The sequence below is a fragment of the Erpetoichthys calabaricus genome, chromosome 10 (assembly GCF_900747795.2).
Source record: "Erpetoichthys calabaricus chromosome 10, fErpCal1.3, whole genome shotgun sequence".
In the NCBI taxonomy this organism is placed as follows: Eukaryota; Metazoa; Chordata; class Cladistia; order Polypteriformes; family Polypteridae; genus Erpetoichthys; species Erpetoichthys calabaricus.
In genome coordinates this window covers 46,179,902-46,186,369 of record NC_041403.2, presented here as the reverse complement: position 1 = coordinate 46,186,369, position 6,468 = coordinate 46,179,902, and the positions used below count along the sequence as shown (strand labels likewise).

Genomic DNA, 6,468 nt, shown 5'->3' with positions numbered 1-6,468 from the left:
TATTTTTTTTTCTCCAGATTGCTAATTAAAATTTAGGCACACTACAGAAGAAAATAAATTCATAATAATGCTCGGAAGGGCTTTATTTTCATGGGCTGCACTGAGAGAAGAATGTGATCCTGAAGCAATAATTGCTAAGATCAATTCATTCCCAATTTTATTTTACCCCCCCCCCCCCCCCCCAAATCGTTTTAAATCCAAGTAATTGAAAATGCCAGCTTCAAAAGTCATCTCTATCATGGAAAGTTAAAAGGGTTTCCGGCATTAAAATGACCTTGCATCAGTCTGAACACAATTAATTGCATGGGGTCCTTAAAAAAAGAAAAAAAATTCATGGGTCATTTCCTAAATCAGGCATGGTGGGGATCTCACAGGGAAAAAAAAAGTCCCTTACACTCCTTTTCCTGATAACTGCTAATGCCTTGTTTGGATTTGTCTCTTCATCCAAGCTGCGTGCAACTGGAGAGAGTGTGTCAAATGTAACTTTTTTTTCTGTAAGGAGTGGTAATGAGGATCTTTATGACTGCGAGAGAAAATTGCATTTTTTACAACCAACTAAACAGCTTCAGTCAACATATGTTGGTGATCAGGGACATAGGCTATGAACACATAGCCATTTTCATGATAGCAGCTTTTTGATTGTATATTAACAATGGTCCCATAAGGCATTGGCCTTTTCCCATTGGGAAGTCATGAATACGAGACTATGAAGCATGCACGTCAGATCTTCCTCAATTAATCCACCATTAGCCTTCCTGGGATCCACGAGTCACTGGTTTTTGTTACTGTGTGCTGCTCAGTTCTAATTATTCTTTCTCTTTCTCTCAGCAAAAGACTGCTCTGTGCAGAGCAAGCCTCTCAGCTGTTGATTTTTGCAGCACTTTCTCTCTCTCTCTCTCTCTCTCTCTCTCTCTCTCTCTCTCTCTCTCTCTCTCTCTCTCTCTCTCCCTCTCTCTCTCTCTCCCTCTCTCTCCCTCTCAGCATCGCTCTCTCTCCCTCTCTCTCTCTTTCTGTCCTTATCTCTATCCCTCCCTTTCTTTTTTAAGTTTATTTTCTAAATGCAGAACACTACTCGATTTGCTGCATTTTAGTCTTTTTTTTTTTTTGTACAAAATCTTTGTGGCTTTTTCTACCTGCAGATCCAGAAGCGCCTTGCTACTGGCCAGAACACAGTTGAAACAGCATTCAGTTTTCTGCTTCGGGCATATGGGCACCGCCTGCAGACTGCACCGGTATCCTTGCTTGGGTTTATTAGCACAGTAACCCATATAAATCAACTGAGGATCGAGGCAAGGCAACCTTATAATCCAAGGCATATCACAGTCAAACATCAGACGACACCCTGGCTTTGTGCACAGTGGGAGGTTGCCTTTAAACCTGGATTGAAAGGGTAAGCTGCTTCAATAGAGGTGGATTTGTGATTATTTCCCTTTTCTTGAAATAATATTAAAAATCTATGTTTCCGCTTACTGAGCAGTGCCTAATGTAATGCTGATTTGTGTAATCATGTCATTGCCATGTTGCTTCATTCAGCATTTCTTATGACTTGCATGCTGTACCATTGCAACAATTTCATCTCATTCCGATAGTTCAAAACTGTAGAACTAATAAGGTGATAAAGGGCTATACTGATGTCAAGACTGGAGAAGGCTGTAAATGTAAAATATAAAAAGATCACTTCAAGAAGATGGAACTTATAGCTATGCTTAGTTACAGGGAAACATGTTGCCTTTAAAGAAAGCAAAAAAATATATCTATGTGAATAAAAAAATCTGTTTCACTAATTGAAGAAAATTAGGATAAAAGAATCTTGAGAAAATGTGATTTAAAGAGTGATGTATATTGTGACAAAACTATCTGAATTAAAAATAAGCAGATTAATTTAAATATATAGATATATATATTTATTTGAGCATGCAAAGGGTGATGTCTCTTTAGAATTAATAGCATTGCATCCTGAAAAGTCTCTAAAATAAGACTTAGTTTATCCTGATTATTAGTATCATTGACAGTCATTTTTTAAGGAGATACCATAGCCTGGAGGGGGTATGTCTATGCACTCGGAGGCAGTGGTCTCATAGGAAATGGTGTTATAGTAAGTAGTTCAGTCTGCTTTAGCTGTGGTGCACTAGAGCTTTTGTTGTACTCAGTGGCTTCAGTACAGCTGCTAGCCGGAGCGCGCCTCTTAGGAATGAGCCGTCTGCCCTGCATGGTGATCAAAAGGGGTACTCACTTTTTGGTAAGCATCGCTTTCCTATATTTTACAGGATAATTATTTAAAAACACATTTTTGTTCAGATGAATGTCTGAAGGTTAGAACCAGAGTGCTTCTCTTTTTTCTCACTTTAGATGTTTGGCTAATGCAGCTCTTCTTCATTAATAGTATGGATTCATATTTGTCTTCATTGTGGTTTATCTATCTATCTATCTATCTATCTATCTATCTATCTATCTATCTATCTATCTATCTATCTATCTATCTATCTATCTATCTATCTATCTATCTATCTATCTATCTATCTATCTATCTATCTATCTATCTATCTATCTGCCTTATACACATGTACAAATGTTATACCTTACTGACAAAATGATAGCATTTCAATGTCAATGTATGTATTTTTGTGTACTTAAATATCTAATTCCTATTTGATTGCTTGTGTTTGGCTTTTAAATTATTGTGGATATTTTTAATATTTTGGATTAAAGGCCATTGTCAGTTATACTGAATATTTTTAAAGTCTTCTAAGTTAATAATTTTTGGCAAGATTACTACATTTTAGGATACAGTTAATATAGTTGCTACCACAACATTCACTTCTCATAAACTAGACTTTCTCTTCATTAGACATTTCTCCAGTATTCCTTTTGTTTAGGAAATATATATATATTTGCAAAACTACACTGTCAGTGTGAGGAATTTTCCAATATTTCAATTATGTAAATATTTGTGATTTATTTAACAATCCCAGCACAGCATAAACACTATAAGTAAAGAACTATGGTGTAATACTCTCAGTATTGTAAAGAAAAAAAAAAATGCAGTGTTAAAAAGGTATTGATTTTCTTAGCAGGATTCAAACATTTTGAGGGAGAGAGCTTGATGACAATAAAATCAATGCACTTATTTTTTTTTTCTTTGCTACAGTGTTTTAAATGGTGTATATTTTACGCCAAGATAATTTTTCTCCACATTTTAATGCTGTTTCCAGTTCCACACACTCAGCTTTCCTGCCTTCAAAGCAATCCATTTTAAAAGCTGTGAATTATTTGTAGTTTGATCGTAAAATAGAAAAAAAAATGCATTTTTCCTATGCAGTATGTCAGGCACTGTTTAAAGTGCAGGCAGTTTTTTCACTGTTAAAATAATTTGAAATGTCTAAAATTTCAATAAATTTCATTTATTTAGAAAACATGCTAGAAAAGTGATTATTCTCACATAGAATGCACTGTGTATGGTTTCTTAATTCACAGAAAGAAATCAGCACAGCTAAAAATATAAGTTACTTGGATTAATGTTACTGCTTTCCTATGAGTCAGTCTTTAGAGAAGACCGTAAAGCAAAGACATGCAGCAATGTGTTTCATTATTTATTAGCTGTTAATTATTATATTAAAATTGTCTAGGATTTTTACACAAAAAGTCCAATACAAGTGCAAAACCTGTGTTTTTTGACATCTGTCATATTATCAATAAATGGATTTGTAACATAAAATGTTTAATTAAAAAAAATATTAGCGCAATCTGTTCATAGCATTTTATTTTATGCAGAACATCTTTCTTGCTCAATTATCCTTGGTGGTGTGTCAGACAATAGTCATTTTAAAACAAGCTGAAAGACCGTGGTTTTCACAGTGAACCCTAACCATTTGCCACTTTTATAGGAATACTCATTACTCTTGGATAGCTGCCAGTGTAAGTGAAGAGCCACTGCAGCTGAGGACTTGCGAGATGGAAATCAGATGGACGGAAATTCAAAAGGCCATTGCGAAAAGGAAGCCTTAAAATGCAGATTTCTCAGGTAAGCACAATTTCCACAAGAGGGTTTGGCTTTTCTTTTTTTTTTTGTTTATTTTTTTTTTTTTGGACATGAATGTGTTTGCATAATTATACAGAATACAGTTTTGGCACATGTCTTGTGATATATTAAAAAAAAAAAATTATGTTAAATCGTTACTTTCCTTCAAAATGCATTGTGTTAATTTCTGTTTACAGAAAAACCATTGATGGGGCCTTGCCTTGTGATAAAAGGCATCTTCAATCAATCTTATCAAAACTTCCCTGTTGCCAAATGGCCGTGGACCGTACTCAGTGTTTAAATTCATATTTCTTCCTTCTTTAAGACTCTCTTCGGTGACGGGTATTCTTGGGTGGATAATACGGATTACGTTGTTATTGCTTAAGAATACGCGTAGTCGAGGAGAGTACTTTCTTCAGCATCTCCAAGAAGCTTAAACCCATTTGATCTGAAAGGGCTGGCCTGCCTGGTTTCTTATATATTGTGGGCAATTATATACACTAAAGCTATCACCAAAGTCCATTTATTAAGTAACCAGACAGAATAAGATTTGAAGTGGCATTGCTTTTTTTACAAGTGTTCTTTTGAGAGATTGTCTAAAATGCCTGATGTGAACAGTTTCCGTTTTTCATAGAATTTAGCTTTTAGATATCTTATCTAGCTTTAAGATTTTTGAAGCAGACCTTTTTAAAGCCCTGTTATGTGTACTGTGTACTGTTGTTAATCTCACTGTGCCAATCTTGTATTAAGTGCTGATCTTTAAAACATAAAAATATATACGTTTGCCTTAATTTGTGTATTTTAGTACTGCTGAAATGTAACTGTGCTATGGCTTCTTTTCACATTTGAATGATTGTTACAGAGGATCTCTGCACCGTTTCTCCTTATCTTTTCTGATGGCTAAAAATCCATAAAATATTTTTTACATTCAGTAGCTTATTGCAGCAAATGCATTAGCTTAGTTATTTCTGAGCAAACTGGTTTCAAAATTAGATTTACTGTCCACATTTCTGTGATTACTGCATAGTAAGAGCCATGAAGCAAAATGTTCACAATGTGAGGCAGAGTCTAATTCTTGCCATAAGTGGATGTTGTTTAAGGCAGCATTTATTTTTTTTTAAGTAAAGAAGTAAAAAAAAAAAAAAAGCATGCTGTAAATGAATCTTTTTAACAATTTTATAATCAGATATTATATTATTATCTGTGAAGGAATAAACATTACAAATAATAGCTGATCATATTGTAGCTCATGTGTAGTCATCATATTGAATCAAAATCAATAAATATACTTTGGAATCTAAACTAACTGTTTTTATTTCTTTGTAACAAACTAATCAAATCATAAAGGTTAAACTATGTGAAATGTGCATTACTTCTTGTAAATATACAAATTTTCACTTGAGCAGAATTTGTGCAGACAGATTTACAACTCTGAGCCCTGTAACCTCATAAATAATTTTTATGTATCTGTTTTTAAGCTTCTTTCCCTTGACTTTACAATTCAGTGTAAAAATGAGGTATTTCCCATGACAAATTAATTCTATTTCTATTAAATATATTCATTCAAATTGGAATTAATGTCCACAGATGTCCGATAGACTAGTTTTTGAATTGACTACGGTACTAAAAATGCTTTGAAAAAGACTTCAGAACTTGGGTTCTCTTTGGCACCAACTGGGTCCAGTAAAGTCAGATGGAACGCCGAGTACATCCTACCACTAGAGGACCTGTGCTCCAGATCTTTGATCGTTCAACCACATAGGAGCCTGTGGGACTTTATTTATTTATTTATTTAATTCTATTTCATTTTCCACACACTGATACCCATATTATTGGGATTATAAATAATAATGTTTTACTCAGTAACGACAGAATAAAAATCATAATATTACATGTATGGTATGTTCTGAAATACCTGAATTACTACTCGAAAGTCATTTTAACACTAAGAACATGGTAGTAGCCAAGCAAATACTCCAAACTTTTAGAACTGCAATTATATTATTGTAACTTTTTTTTCTCATTTGAGAACAAAGATAATTTGCTTGGAGTACAAATTTTCCTGTGTTTAGGCACTATTAATGTTTCACTTTGCAGTGATCATTTAAATATATGAGGTAAGAGCCTATGGACTTCCTAAACAGTCATATTTGCTACATAAAGTAAAACAGAACCCACTACATAACAGGAATAATTGTAGCATTCATTTGGATTTTCCTTTTTTATTATTTTTAGTGATGAGTATGTGTCCTAATCAATTATGTTAGCATACATTGAATTGCTTATGCTTTGCAGTGCACTACAGCTATAGACATCTTGCTCCTTTAGCTTTCCTTACTATATAATAAATGAAGTGTCTTGATTGTAGTTCTCGATTCTTACCATCTCATTTTCATTTATTTTTTTCTAAAAACTAAAAATGGTTAGTAAAGTTTCAGGGCTATTAACAA

At 33.8% G+C, this 6,468-nt stretch overlaps 1 long non-coding RNA gene across 2 annotated transcripts; it reads left to right on the top strand.

Moving 5' to 3' along the window:
- Positions 1 to 393: 393 nt before the first annotated feature.
- LOC127529447 (uncharacterized) lies at positions 394 to 5,325 on the top strand. 2 transcript variants are annotated; one of them, XR_007936122.1, is made up of 3 exons: positions 394 to 1,390; positions 3,885 to 4,021; positions 4,216 to 5,325. It is a non-coding gene; the product is annotated as an uncharacterized LOC127529447 (long non-coding RNA). The 2 variants fall into 2 exon arrangements; XR_007936123.1 differs by lacking the exon at positions 394 to 1,390 and adding an exon at positions 2,069 to 2,239.
- Positions 5,326 to 6,468: the final 1,143 nt, after the last annotated feature.